The 16,133-nt window shown below is 40.0% G+C and overlaps 1 protein-coding gene and 1 long non-coding RNA gene across 13 annotated transcripts in view; one reads left to right on the top strand and one right to left on the bottom strand.

Annotated features, from left to right (window-relative positions):
- CARD8 (caspase recruitment domain family member 8) overlaps positions 1–13,342 on the bottom strand; it is a 57,359-nt gene extending 44,017 nt beyond the window's left edge. For 3 of the 12 annotated variants that reach the window (XM_058425148.1, XM_058425150.1, XM_058425154.1), the window contains exons 1-3: positions 13,222–13,320; positions 5,589–5,725; positions 2,959–3,100 (exon numbers count right to left, since the gene is read on the bottom strand). The gene's annotated coding sequence lies outside the window, so the exon portion shown is untranslated. Of the gene's footprint in view, positions 1–2,760; positions 2,831–2,958; positions 3,101–5,361; positions 5,472–5,588; positions 5,726–13,221 lie in introns of those variants that run through there. The other 9 variants (XM_032169298.2, XM_058425153.1, XM_058425149.1 and 6 more) reach the window with 7 other exon arrangements.
- On the top strand, positions 13,009–15,629 carry LOC116478267 (uncharacterized). Its single transcript, XR_004250747.2, has 2 exons — positions 13,009–13,224; positions 13,780–15,629. It is a non-coding gene; the product is annotated as an uncharacterized LOC116478267 (long non-coding RNA).
- Positions 15,630–16,133: the final 504 nt, after the last annotated feature.

Genomic DNA, 16,133 nt, shown 5'->3' with positions numbered 1-16,133 from the left:
TGAAATGAACAAGGCAATGGGAAATAAGAGTTTATCTTGTCTATTACTGAGTATCAATGAAAGCAATAAGGTGAATGGAAAAGTCCATGAAAACTCCATTTTCAGAATAACGAGGAGACAGATTTAATTCACAGATCCAATATTTCTCACCAGCTGACAAAACTGTGTTAAGTCAGGGTGAAGCATGGCGGAGGAACAGGGAGGAAGTGCGGAGTGAGAAAACATAAAGAAGTCAGGAAGTGCCAGAAGAGTAATTTCCTGTGAGTAAAGCCTCATACTCGGTGATTCATCGATAGAGTCTGAATACAAGAGCTGTGAGGTCTGGGCAGTTGGAGTGGAGGCTGAGCAGGAGATAAATGTGGTAGAGGCGGTGTGGATGGGAGATCCTTGAAAACAGAGAAATGCCCTAGTGTGACAGAGTACAGAAATACTACTAAAACACACTTGTAGAAAGAACGTTCTGCATATAATCAGGCATGGAACGGTCCCATGCATTCCATAATAATTAAGAAAAAGATATTACCAGAGCATCGCTGAAAGGTACTACAAGAAAACAGGTGAGAAGACCAGGAAGTTGTTGTTTTTTGTTTTGTTTTGTTTTGTTTTGTTTTAGATAAACAACAATCAAAGGAAATTGATGGACCCAAGTTAACAATCATTCTTGGGGGGAAAAAACTCCACCCACAATTCCTAAGTAAAAAGGATTACACCCATTCTCGGCATAATATGTCTCTCCCAGGCCAAAGGATAACCTTGTGCTTCACGTGGACACGATGAAATCATTCCAGCTGAAGTCAGGAAAATACCAAGACCTTCCCTATTTAAGTTAAAATATCAGAAGCTTATTCCAAAATATTGGACAAATTCCAAATACAGTGATTGAAAGGAAGGAGATTAAACTATAACTCACTACACGTTATTTTCCTCTATAGAGAAACATAACGAATCACCTGAAATAAGCTACAAAAGTAAGATAAACCAGTAAGTTAGAGAGAGAATCTTTTTTGTTTTTCTTTGAGACGGGGTCTCCCTCTGTCGCTTGGGCTGTAGAGAAGTGGCGCAATCTCGGCTCACAGCAACCTCTGCTTCCTGGGTTCAAGTGATTCTCCTGCCTTAGCCTCCCAAGTAGCTGCAATTACAGACATGCACCACCATGCCTGGCTAATTTTTTTTTGTATTTTTAGTAGAGATGGGGTTTCACCATGTTGGATAGGCTGGTCTCAAACTTCTGACCTCAGGTGATCCGCCCACCTCAGCCTCCCAAAGTGCTGGGATTACAGGTGTCAGCCACCGCACCGGCCAGAAGAATCTTAATATACAAAAGTGAATAGCTTCTTAATATGACAGACTATCCCAATTCCATGAAAGAAGAAAATACACTCATTAAAATAGAAACTATGGTGCCTAGAATTAAACTATACAAAAAAACTACATGACCCATATAATGTTTTTATTTTCAAATAATTTTAAACATTGAAAAATAGCAAAGATTCACATAAATCCTCAACCAGCTTATCCGAATGTTAGCTATATATAATTGTATTATATATAATAATTGTTATATATAAAATAACTATATATATACACATGTATTGTATATTGTATTATATATAAATAATTGCATATCTACATTTACATATTATATATAATATAAAATTGTATATGTAATTGTAATATAATAATTATATGTATAATAGCATATACAATACAATTATCCAACCAGGAAATTGATGTTAGCATATCGTACCATTACCTAATGTGCAGACCTTATTTGAATTTTGTCAACATTTGTCTGAATGTCCTCTTTGTTCTCCAAGATCTAATCGAGGATCTCACATTGCACTTACTTGTTATCTCTCCTTAGATTCCTTCAGTCTGTGACCGTTTCTTATTCTTTCCTTGTCTTTTGTGATTGTGACACTTTTGCGGAGCATTGTCAATTATTTTACAGAATGTTTATCAATTTGGATTGCTTTGATGTTTTCTCATGATTAGGCTGAGGTTATGCATGTTTGTCTTCTGTGTTCAGTCAACATGCCCCATCCTTTTTGGAATATTTCTTCATGTTCTGGCATCACAATTTGTTCCAATGTTATCCTGTATATTCCTGCCCCAGCCCTGGAAGTAACCACTTCTCCACAGATCCTTGGCTCCCTTGTATTCAAAAATAGTATTTAGAAATCAAGATCTGGGAACTATATGTGTTTACTGCTACTAAGGTATTTTTGTCCTAAACTCTCTCAGTGGAAAGACCTGGGGAATCCATGGATGTATACTGAACTGTGCCTACACATGCATGTATTTACTTCTCGATAGACAGACTGACAAACAGACAAATAGAGCATAGCAGAGTAAAAGAGCTATTCTGATACATGAAATAGGAAATCAATAATAAAAAAACAACATTGCTCTAGAAATAGGTGGACAAAGGATATGAACATGAAATTCACAGAAACGGAAAAACAAATGGTTCCCAAGCATGTGCCGAATGAAAAAAACACCATGCTCAATGAAGATTAAAGCTACTTTTGAATATTTTTTCTCCATGAATTTGGAAATCATGGGAAAGTCTGAAAACTCATCTACTGACAAGGCTGTGGGAAATCTGGCATTCTGATATTGCTGATGGGAGTGTCACCTGCTATTCATTATATGGATGGCAACTTTATGGACATCTATTAAACTCATAAATGACATCCCATTCAGAACGGTAAATCGATTTTGAGGAATTGATATACTTTCCTATACAAATATACTTACCTATATATGAACTGATGTTCACATGTTTACTCACTGTGGCACTCTTTATAAATACAATTGAGGCCAGGCACTATGGCTCAAGCCTGTAATCACCACACCTTGAGAGGCCAAGCCGGGCATATCACTTGAGGTCGGGAGTTCGAGACCAGTCTGGCCAGCAAGGTGAAACCCCGTATCTACGAAAAATACAAAAATTACCTGGGCGTGGTGGCGCAGGCCTGTAATTTCAGCTAATCGGGAGGGTGAGGCAGGAGAATCGCTTGAACCAAGGAGGCATAGGTTGCAGTGAGCCGAGATGGTGCCACTGCACTCCAGCCTGGGTGACACAGCAAGACTCCATCTCAAAAATAAAAAGTAAAATAAAATAAACTAAAACTTGAAATCACTGAAATGTTTTTCAATAGGGGAATGAATAAAGACATCATGATACATCCGATGATGAAATAATATGCAATTTTAAAAGAATGTCAAAGATCTCTAAAAACTGACACTGAATTATCACTAAGATCTATTGTTAATGAAAAAAAGGCATAGTAAATAACAGTGTGTAAACTTTCTACTCTTCAAGTAAAGAGTAAAAATTTGTATATGCATAAAGAAACTCTGGATATATATATATACAGTAACACCACAGTACATACTCAACTGTGTTTGGGGAGCAGACTATGTGAATTTATTACCCTTTATAAAGTAAATAAATGGTTTAAAAACCTCCATCTAAAATTTTCACACGGAAATTTTTATATATATATATTATACTTTCATGACACTATGTTATTGTGTATATATATATATATACACACACACATAATACTTCCATTTGTTTTGATGTCACACAAGCAAAATTAAAATTACACTAAATTTTAAATTTTAATGTTCAAATACACATGATTTTTACCATTTGTGATATACATTGTATCATATGTATTCTCTTAACGGTTTCACGCCCTCTTGAACTCTCTCTTCAAAGTATCATATGTATTCTCAATCGAAATTTCAATTAAAATTCCGTTACCACTCATCAAATTTTACCATCACTATTTCAATTGAAAACATTTTCATATTGCATTTTAAAAGTTTTGACGGTTTACTTTTATTTTAGAAATCAAATTATTTCACGAAAACCAAATACTCTTCACCTTAAATTGTCTTTTTTACTCCCATGAAAATCTGTATTCATCTTCACAAGAAAAAAATGCAAAATTACATTCTTTAAAGTTCAAATACTAAAATTCTTGTATAGTATTTTATATGACATTGGAAATTTTAAAAACCATGTAATAAAAATCCCAGTCACGCATGAAGGCGTAGCCTTGCCTGCATGCATTGCCTGTAGCCCCAGCCACTCCAGAGGCCGAAGTGGGAGGATCACTTGGGTCCAGATGGCTGAGACCAGTCTGTGCCACATAGTGAAGCCCTGTCATTTAAAAAAAATTCCTAAACTTCCAAAAATTGGAATAAAACTCATTATTCCTTGACATATTAAAGAAACAAACAACAGAGAAATGAACGAATGATATAAATAAGGAATCAAAAGGATAAAACACAAATGTCCTGAAAAGATGTTAAAATTTACTAGTAATCAGGGGAATGTGCATGACAACCACTATCAGATATCATTCTCACCCACAATACTGATGGAAATAAGAAAATCTGACAAAATCAAGTGTGAATATGAATGTGTAGCAACGGAAACTCGTAAACCAGTAGTGGAGATGAGCGAAAACACAGCCGCTTTGGAGAATAAATTGCCTATATCTAGACAACTTCAAGACACACCTGCCCTTGAAATTATGTGTGGTCAAGAAAATGCATATAAAAAGTCTATCGTATTATGGTTTGCTATCAGAAAACAGGGTAACAAACTGAATGTCCATCATCAAAGAATGGATACATTGATTATAATATCATCATTGCATTAATACTGTATCGCAGTTAACATAAATTATTAAAACCACATGTAAAAATGGATAAATATTTAAAATGTAACATTGGGCCAGGCATGGTGGCTCACGCCTGTAATCCCAACACTTTGGGAGGCCGAGGCGGGCGGTTCACCTGAGATCAGGAGTTCGAAGCCAGACTGCCAACATGGTGAAACCCCATCTCTACTAAAAATACAAAAATTAGTCGTGCGTGGTAGTGGGCGCCTGTCACCCCAGCTACTCGGGAGGCTGAGGCAAGAGAATCGCTTGAACCCGAGAGGTAGAGGTTGCAGTGAGCCAAGATCACACCACTGGACTCCAGCCTGGGTGGCAGAACGAGACTCCGTCTCAAAAAAAAAAAAAAGTAATATTGATTAAAAATCAAATTGCATGAGACTGCACGGCATGATACCAAGCAAATACAACTTTTAAATATTACAGAAAATAATATTTAAAATACAAACCAAATACATAAATCATGCAGGGGGATTAAGACGTTTCTGGATAGTGGTAACAGCCGAGAGTGGCTGGATGAATTCCAGAGAAATTTCATATATTGCTTCAATTTTATTTAAAATATATTATTACCTATGTCTTAGATATTTTGTTGTAAATAATGGACAGGGATATTATAAACTCTGCAGAAGTAAGTGTAATCGTGTTTTTTCCTACTCACATTGAAGATGGCCCAGATGCTTGCACTAACCCTGTTTACCGCCCACAGCCATCATGGCGACCGAAGTCCTGAGAGCTTGTTTCCCTCAAATCTCAGAAAGCCCTCCTTCTCTGTGAGCATTATTTCAAAAGAAGTTGAGAACCAGAGAAACCGAAGCTTAAGGGGATTCTCCCATTTGGCCAGTCCTCCCCTAAAGTCACCACCTGCTGCTTTTCTGGAGCGCTTACCTGGTGAGTTTCAGGAGCCCCAGGGTGCAGGAAGGAGGAGCGGACGCTTGTTGCTTGGACACTGCCAGGCTGCTCTGTGTTCTGTTCCTCTTGGTCACTTAGGAAGGAGTACCCCAAAGGGAGAAGTTCATATGAGGCTGTCGGAAAGGGAAATGGGACCCTCCCCTTGTTGAAAACAAAACCCTCAGGAAGCTTTGCATCCTGTTAGTCATAGCTGAAATTTAGGACTTCAATGACTTGGCGGGGACAGTCTTAATAATCTCTCCATACTCAAGTTGTTTTCATTTCTGTAATAATAATTTTTATACCAGTGTTTGTGTTGTTAATACTAATAACTTTACATTGTAACTGTAATCCTTTAATTATTACAAGTGTTAACCTAAATAACAAACATATGAAAGCTTCCAAAAGGAAACAGTGTTTATTTGGGAATAGAGCATTGCAATTGGGAATAGACATGCCATATTAAACTATGAGTATATTCAGGAAGATAAAGGAAGACAGAAATGGGGAGGATTGCATATTGTTTTGACATAATTTTCCTTGGCCACAAGGATGAGTAAAAAGGGTGACATTAGTCTAAGGTTGGACAGGCAGTTGCTGGGCAGCATTCCTTGCAGAAATATTTTTTGTTTAAGGTTGCAATGACCAGCCGGGCGCGGTGGCTCACGCTTGTAATCCCAGCACTTTGGGAGGCCGAGGCAGGCGGATCACGAGGTCAGGAGATCGAGACCACAGTGAAACCCCGTCTCTACTAAAAATACAAAAGATTAGCCGGGCGTGGTGGCGGGCGCCTGTAGTCCCAGCTACTCGGAGAGGCTGAAGCAGGAGAATGGCGTGAACCCGGGAGGCGGAGCTTGCAGTGAGCCGAGACTGCGCCACTGCACTCCAGCCTGGGCGACAGAGCAAGACTCCGTCTCAAAAAAAAAAAAAAAAGGTTGCAATGACCTTTATGAAAGGTTGTGGGTTTTGCAGAGTCTTTTTCATTTTCAGGCACACAAGGATAAGACCCCCCACTTCATGGCTTTCCTGGCTTTGTCAGGGTCATCTTAACATTAGTGGTTCCATTTTGTTCTGACAACTTTCAGATTTCTCCTTGTGATCAAGAACTTTCTCTGAAAGCATAATTGATCAATCTTTCTGTAATTAAGATTTGATATCCCTTGATGCCAGGATGGACCTGTCCCAGTTTGCTGGTCTCATCCCATGTTGTGGGGAGTAATTGGTGACTAGGAATCGATGTCAAAAGCACATTTGAGCAACAACGGAGATTTGAAGGGTGTGGCTCTCAGGCTAAGTCTCCCTGGAGTCCATTAGTAAGTTCAATTTTGTCTGTTCTACAGTCTTTTGCTATCCCTTTAAAGTACTGATTCAGTATTATTTTGTTAGGAGCTGCACCTCTGAAAAAATTTAACAAGTAACGGATAGAAAGTTTAAAAAGGAGATATACAAAGTAAGGGGAAATACAAATTAAGAGCAATATGAGATTTTCGGTTTGCATATGGTTTTGAGCCATAAACCTAGGTTTAAAGACAACTAATTGAAGAACTCAAACAGTTATTGAAGACAGTAGGGAGTTAGGTGAGACCTGGGGTAACCATGTGGCCTGCTTTCTTATTTTGTGTATAGGGGCCTCAACTTTTCTCACAGGAATTTATCCAGGTACAGCATGTCGTATTAGCAACAGCACAGACAATTTCTTATTTAACCAATGGATACTAAAGAATTTTGTAGGTTGGGTTCTGTTAAGTTATAAGCAGAAGCAATTGATCATAAAATTTGAATTACACCATTATTCTGCTAAGTAGAAAAAGGTAGAATTAAGTGAGATGAAAGTCTCATTATGATATAGACTCTTGTTTCAGCATCTTGCAGAAAGTTATACAGTGTGAAAACACCAACTTTTTCTCCTGGTTTGTAGTGTGAATGTCTCTGGTTACGATATTGGGCAGTTTGGTAAACTATCGTGTGATCCGCATGTCAGCCTTGAGGCTTGTTCCCGCTTTCATTTTCCTCTGGATCACCAACATGCTAATCTATGTTCACATCATTGAAACCATACAGGCCGCCGGGCGCGGTGGCTCACGCTTGTAATCCCAGCACTTTGGGAGGCCGAGGCGGGCGGATCACGAGGTCAGGAGATCGAGACCAGGGTGAAACCCCGTCTCTACTAAAAATACAAAAAATTAGCCGGGCGTGGTGGCGGGCGCCTGTAGTCCCAGCTACTCGGAGAGGCTGAGGCAGGAGAATGGCGTGAACCCGGGAGGCGGAGCTTGCAGTGAGCCGAGATTGCGCCACTGCACTCCAGCCTGGGCGACCGAGCAAGACTCCGTCTCAAAAAAAAAAAAAAAAAGAAACCATACAGGCCAATACCAATTTCACCATTGTTGGTCCTGGATATTTGCAAGACTACTGTCAAACTAGGCCATACATACAATAATTTAATATACATTTGGGGCTTGGATTACATTTCTGTTAAATTGCACTGCTCTATGGGACTTCTTTTATTCATTCCACAAATATATTTTGCACATGTTCCTTATTCTTGGTACTATTTAATGGGTTTGACGTACATCCATGATCTAAACAGATAAAACTCCCCCAAGGATCATTTATAAATGTCACGGTGATTCGTGATGACCTGTTTGTGTTCCTCATGGTCTGGACCAGCCTCAACATGGCCAATCTCCTCTGCAGACACCAGCGGAGAGCCCAGCATCTGCACAGCCCCAGCCTCTGCACAGCCCCAGCCTCTCTTCCCAGCCATCTCCTGAACACAGAGCCACCCGCACCATCCTCTTGCTCCTCAGGTGCTTTGTGTGCTTTTATTGCTCAAACAACTTCATCACCCTTTATTTCTTTTATAAATCTGAGAAAAACCCAAGACTGGAGATGATCACCGGAATTATTTCATCATGCGACCCAACCATCTGCCCTTTTGTGCTCATGAAAAGTAACAGAATTATTTCCTAATTTACCTCTTCCTCTCTAAGACGAGAATGATCAGTTCTCAGGGAGCATTCAATGGCTGACCTCAAACCCCATACTTTTTTCTGCAGCTGGGAAGTCCCCATGATGACTTATGTGGAGAAAAAGTCATGCAGTTATTGAGCAATTGAATTGGGGTTAGTTTGAATTGAGGTGTATCATAAATTTAAAAAGCATTCAGGTTTTGAAGTCAACATAAATAACAGTATATAAATATTATCTTAATTTTCACACTGCTGACAAGTTTAAATTATGACATTTTGGGTAAAACATGTTTATGTTTTGTTATGTTTACATATATATGCATATTTAAATAAAATACATATATATACACCTATGTAAGTATATATATATATATATATATATATATATATTTATATCATTTGAGACAGAGTCTTGCTGTGTCACCCAGGCTGGAGTATGCAGTGGTGTGATCTCAGCTCACTGCAACCCCCACGTCCTGGATTCAAGCAATCCTCCCACTTCAGCCTTCCAAGTAGCTAGGATTATAGGTGTGCACCACCATGCCCGGCTAATTTCTTTGTATTTTTTAGTAGAGACAGAGGTTCCCCATGTTGGCCAGGCTGGTCTAGAAATCCTGACCTCAAGTGAACAGCCTGCCTCAGCCTCCGAAAATGCTAGGATTGTAGGTGTGAGCCACTGCACCGGACTTATCAGTATATATGTGTGTATATATACATATATATATATAATGTATATGTATATATACACACATATATATAATGTATATGTATATATACACACATATATATAATGTATATGTGTATATACACACACACATACCCACACACAAACACACATATGTGTATACATATACAACTACATATGTATTTCTAAAACTATCTGCTTGTTTTTGCTTTTTTAAATGCAGTTGCTAGAAAATTTAATATACATTTGGGGCTTGGATTATATTTCTGTTAAACTGCACTGCTCTATGGCACTTCTTTGATTCATTCCACAAATATATTTTGCACATGTTCCTTACTCTTGGTACTATTTAATGGGTTGGACGTACATCCGTGATCTCAACAGATAAAACATAATAGCACAAAAGATTATACAGAATGTTTGTGGTACAGGAAAAGGTACATGTACACGATAGGAGCTAAAAAGAATAGGACTGGTTAAGAGAATGTGGTGCGTGAGAGTGCAGGTGTAGGGAGATGCAGTGACTGGGATTACAGGCATGCATCACCATGCCTGGCTAATTTTTGTATTTTTGTAGAGATGGGGTTTCACCATGTTGGCCAGGCTGGTCTCGAACTCCTGGCCTCACGTGATCCACCTGCCTCGGCCTCCCAAAGTGCTGTAATTACAGGTGTGAGCCACCGCACCTGGCCAACATTTATCATTTTGAATACTCATCTGCACAAATGTTTCCAAGTGGGGCCACTTCCCCACCCCTCACATGACAATGGCAGTGATATACCATATACATGGTTATTAAAAAGAATCTGGAGCAACAATATGAATGTCAGACAAATTAGGCTTCAAGAGCATTTCCCTCCATCTTATAGGAGATAAACCCAAAGAAAAAGTTATATTAAGATTCCAGCCGGGCACGGTGGCTCAAGCCTGTAATCCCAGCACTTTGGGAGGCTGAGGCGGGCGGATCATGAGGTCAGGAGATCGAGACCATCCTGGCTAACACGGTGAAACCCCGTCTCTACTAAAAACACAAAAAATTAGCCGGGCGTGTTGGCGGGCGCCTGTATTCCCAGCTACTCGGGAGGCTGAGGCAGGAGAATGGCGTGAACCCAGGAGGTGGAGGTTGCGGTGAGCCGAGATCGTGCCACTGCACTCCAGCCTGGGGGACAGAGAAAGACTCCGTCTCAAAAAAAAAAAAAAAAAAAAAAGATTCCAATAAAAGAATGCAAGATGACCATCTGTGTAAAAATGTAATCAATGGGAAGCAGGTACACCTCCAATAACGTTAGACAAAATATATTTTACCTAAACAGCATTACTAAGTATAAAGTAGATCACTTCGATAAGAATAACGATTTTAATTTTGTGTATACATATTAACACTTTCACTATGTGTATGGTATACATGGGTAGAATGATAAACAGATACAGAATAATCCTCCACTGTTGTGGGAAATCTGATCAATAGTCTTTTAGCAATTAACAGAATAACAGAATATCAGTAGAGATATAAAAAATTGACCAAAGCAATTCATATTCTTGACTTAAGTGCCCTAGAATAACAACTCACACAGCCACTGAAGAATCCCCACCATCCTATCTCAAGCATAGAGGAAACACACAGTACATGTAGCCACACAACAAACACAGAAGTGAGTGTCAACAAAGTGGAAAAGTTTAGTTCACAGATTATCTGAATATATGTATAATGAGTTATAAATAATAAATAGTTGAGCCAGGTGAAGTAGTGCATGCCTGTAATCCCACCTACTTGGGAGGCTGAGGCAGGAGTTTGAGTCCAGTCTGGGCAGCATTGCAAGATCCCATCCCCCAAATAATAAATAAACTAATTAAGTAATCAATAATTGAATGAGAAAATTTAGCTCATGTTTCAATATGTTCAATCTTAGGATATATACTTCTAGACAACCACTTAGTGACAAAAATTCTGTAGAAATCCATCACTGAAAGTTCATTATGTAAATAAATGTGAAGACTAGATAAGAACCACAGAACACAATGACATTGGAAAAAATGCCACAGTAATTCTTTGAAAAAAGAAATGCAGGCCGAGCATGGTGGCTCATCCCTGTAATCCCAGCACTTTGGGAGGCCGAAGTGGGCAGATCACAAGTCAGGGGTTTGAGACCAGCCTGGCCAACATAGTGAAACCCCGTCTCCACTAAAAATACAAAAACAATTAGCTGGGTGTGGTGGTGGGCACCTGTAGTCCCAGCTACTCAGGAGGCTGAGGCAGGATAATGCTTTCAGAGAAAGTTCTTGATCACAAGGGGAAATCTGAAAGTTGTCAGAACAAAATGGAGTCACTTATGTTAAGATAACCCTGACAAATAGAGCCAGGAATGCCATGAAGAGAGGGCTCTTATCTTTGCATGCCTGAAAATGAAAAAGACTCTACAAAACCCACAACCTTGCATAAAGGTCTTCACAACCGTAAACAAAAAATATTTCTGCAAGGACTGCTGCCCAGCAACTGCTGGTCCAACCTCGGACTAATGTCACCCTTGTTACTGATCTTTGTAGCCAAGGAAAATTCTGTCAAAACAATACGCAATCCTCTCCATTTGTCTTCCTTTATCTCCCTGAATATACACATAGTTTAATATGGCATGTCTATTCCCAGCTGCAATGCTCTATTCCCAAATAAACATTGTTTCCGGCCGGGCGCAGTGGCTCACACCTGTAATCCCAGCACTTTGGGAGGCCAAGGCGGGCTGATCTCGAGGTCAAGAGACGGAGACCATCCTGGCCAACGTGGTGAAACTCCGTCTCTACTAAAAAATAAAAAATTAGCTGGGCGTGGTGGCGCACGCCTATAGTCCCAGCTACTGGGGAGACTGAGGCACGAGAATCGCTTGAACCTGGGAGGCAGAGGTTGCAGTGAGCCAAGATCATGCCACTGCACTCCAGCCTAGCGACAGAGTGAGACTCCGTCTCAAAAAGAAAAAAAAAAAATTGTTTCCCTTAGGAAGCTTTCATATGTTAGTTAGATTAACACTTCTAATAATTAAAGTTATACAGTTACAGTGTAAAATGATTAGTATTAACTGAAAGAGTCAGACCGACTCAAACAGTCGGACCCGATCGGGCTCAAACCAAAGACACGCTGGTCACGGTCAAGAGATTTTATTGGAGGCACCAAGGCGACACCACATGGAGGAGGAGAAGGAGGGAAGAAGAGGCGAGCTGCTTAGGTGCCGGGTTTTTATACTCAGTGGGGCTACGTGGGTTTGAGTAAAAGGCAGGAGGTGTTCTTCCCTGATTGGCCTTCTCTTGGCGGGCTCGTGGGGTGGAGAACCGGGAACCGGGGGTGAAGAACCCGGAACCGGCGCCATCTTACTGGGCCCATGTTACCTAACATTAACAACATATACATTGGTATGAAAATTATTATTACAGGCCGGGCGCGGTGGCTCACGCCTGTAATCCCAGCACTTTGGGAGGCCGAGGCGGACGGATCACGAGGTCAGGAGATCGAGACCACGGTGAAACCCCGTCTCTACTAAAAATACAAAAAAAATTAGCAGGGCGTGGTGGCGGGCGCCTGTAGTCCCAGCTACTCGGAGAGGCTGAGGCAGGAGAATGGCGTGAACCCGGGAGGCGGAGCTTGCAGTGAGCCGAGATTGCGCCACTGCACTCCAGCCTGGGTGACAGAGTGAGACTCCGTCTTTACAGAAATCAAAACAAATTGAGTATGAGAGAGATTATTAAGACTGTCCAAGCCAAGTCATTGAAGTCATAAATGTATGACTAACAGGATGCAGAGCTTCCAGAGGGTTTCGTTTTTAACAAGGGAAGGGCCCTATTTCCCCTTCTGACACTCTCATATGAACTTCTCACTTTGTCGTACTCCTTCCTTGCTGACCAAGAGGAACAGAACACAGAGCACCCTGGCGGTGTCCTACCAACAAGCCTCCGTTTCTCCTTGCTGTACGCTGGGGCTCCTGAAACTCACCTGGTAAGCGCTCCAGAAAAGCAGCAGGTGGTGACTTTAGGGGAGGACGGGCCAAATGGGAGAATACCCTTAGGTCGGTTTCTCTAGTTCTCAACTCCTTTTGAAATAACGCTCGCAGAGGAGGCGGGCTTTCTGAGAACTGAGGGAAGTAAGCTCTCAGGACTTCCGGTCGCCATGATGGCTGTGGGCAGTCAATGGGGTCAGTGCAAGCATCTGGGCCATCTTTAATGTGGGCAGGAAAAAAACACGATTACACTTACTTCTGCAGTGTTTATAATATCCTTGTCCATTATTTAAAATAAAATATCTAAGACATAGGTAATAATATATTTTAAATAAAGTTGAAGCAATATATGAAATTTCTCTGGAATTCATCCAGCCACTCTCAGCTGTTACCACTATCCAGAAACGTCTTAATCCGCCTGCATGATTTATGTATTTGGTTTGTATTTTAAATATCATTTTCTGTAATATTTAAAAGTTGTACTTGCTTGGTATCCTGCTATGCATTCGCATGCAATTTGATTTTTAATCAGTATTACTTTTTATTTTTTAAAGATGGAGTCTCCCTCTGTCACCCAGGCTGGAGTGTAATGGAGCAATCTCGGCTCACTGCAACCTCTGCCTCCCGGGTTCAAGCGATTCTCTTGCCTCAGCCTCCCGAGTAGCTGGAATTACAGGCACATGCCACCATGCTCGGCTAATTTTTTGTATTTTTAGTAAAGACAGAGTTTCACCACGTTGGCCAGGGTGGTCTCCATCTCTTAACCTCGAAATCAGCCCGCCTCGGCCTCCCAAAGTGCTGGGATTACAGGCGTGAGCCACTGTGCCCGGCCTTGGTTTCTAAATATTATTTTGAAGGATCTATGGAGAAATGGTCACTTCGAGGGCTGGGGCAGGAATATATAAGATAAAATCGGAACAAATTGTGACACCAGAACATGAAGAAATATTTCAAAAAGGATAGAGCATGTTGAGTGAACACAGAAGACAAACATGCATGACCTCAGCCTAATCATGAGAAAACATCAAAGAAATCCAAATTGATAAACATTCTGTAAAATAATTGGCCATGCTCAGCAAAAGTGCCACAATCACAAAAGACAAGGGAAGGATAAGAAACGGTCACAGACTGGAGGAATCTAAGGACATAACAACTAAGTGCAATGTGAGATCCTCGATTAGATCTTGGAGAAGAAAGAGGACGTTAAGAGAAATATTGACAAAATTCAAATAAGGTCTGCACATTGGGTAATGATACGATATGCTGACATCAATTTCCTGGTTGGATAATTGTATTACATATACTATTATGTATTACACTATTATGTATATAATTATTATATTACAATTACATACACAGTTGTATATTATATATAATACAATAAAGGTATATATATGATTATATATAATACAATAAATGTACATATACAATTTTATATATAACAACTTATATGTATAATACAATTATATATATAGCTATATATATATATCAGGATAGGCTGGTTGAGGATTTATATGAATCTTTGCTAGTTTTGCATGTTTAAAATTATTTCAACATAAAAAAATTATATGGGTCATGTAGTTTTTTTGTACAGTTTAATTCTAGGCACCATAGTTTCTATTTTAATGGGTGTATTTTCTTCTTTCATGGAATTGGGATAGTCTGTTATATTAAAAACCTATTCATTTTTGTACATTAAGATTCTTCTGGCCAGGCACGATGGCTCACGCCTATAATCCCAGCACTTGGGAACCTGAGGCAGGCAGATCACCTGAGGTCAGGAGTTCAAGACCAGCATGTCCAACATGGTGAAACCCCATCTCTACTAAAAATACAAAAAAAATTAGCCAGGCATGGTGGTGCATGCCTGTAATCCCAGCTACTTGGGAGGCTGGGGAGGAGAATCACTAGAACTCAGGAAGCAGAGGTTGCAGTGAGCCAAGACTGCACCACTGCACTCTGGCCTAAGCAACAGAGGGAGACTCCATCTCCAAAAAAAAAAAAAGATTATTTCTCTAACTTACTGGTTTATCTTTTGTAGCTTATTTCAGGTGATTTGTTGTGTTTGTCTAATGAGTTACAGTTTAATGTCCTTCCATTCAATCACTGTATTTCAAATTTACTCCAATATTTTGGAATAAGCTTCCAATATTTTAACTTAAATAGGGAAGGTCATACTTGGTATTTTCCTGACCTCAGCTGGAATGATTTCATAGTGTTCACATGAACACATTTGGCCTGAGAGAGACTTATTATGCCGAGAATGTGTGTGTAACCCTTTTTACTTAGGAATTGTGGGTGGAGTTTTTTTCCCCCCCAAGAATGATTGTTAATTTCGGTCCATCATTTTCCTTTGATTGTTCTTCATCTCGAAAACAAATAATAAAATAATAAAATAAATAAATAAAACTTCCTGGTCTTCTCACCTATTTTCTTGCAGTGCCTTTAAGCAATGTTCTGCCAATATCTTTTTATTAATTATCGTGGAATGCATGGGACCGTTCCATGCCTGATTATATGCAGAATGTTCTTTCTACACGTGAGTTTTTGTAGTATTTCTGTACTCTGTCACACTAAGCCATTTCTCTATCTTCAAGGATCTCCCATCCACACCGCCTCTACCACATTTGTCTCCTGCTCAGCCTCCACTCCAACTGCCCAGACCTCACAGCTCTTGTATTCAGACTCTATAGATAAATCACCGAGTATGAGGCTTTACTCACAGGAAATTACTCTTCTGGCACTTCCTGACTTCTTTATGTTTTCTCACTCTGCACTTCCTCCCTGTTCCTTCACCGTGCTCCACCCTGACTCAACACAGTTTTGTCAGCCAGTGAGAAATGTTTAGATCTGTGAATTCTATCTGTCTCCTCGTTATTCTGAAAATGGAGTTTTCATGGACTTTTCC

Source organism: Hylobates moloch, unplaced genomic scaffold (assembly GCF_009828535.3).
Source record: "Hylobates moloch isolate HMO894 unplaced genomic scaffold, HMol_V3 SCAFFOLD_12, whole genome shotgun sequence".
NCBI classification, from domain to species: domain Eukaryota; kingdom Metazoa; phylum Chordata; class Mammalia; order Primates; family Hylobatidae; genus Hylobates; species Hylobates moloch.
The sequence above is the reverse complement of the archived record's forward strand: the minus strand, read 5'-3'. Positions and strand labels throughout refer to the sequence as shown.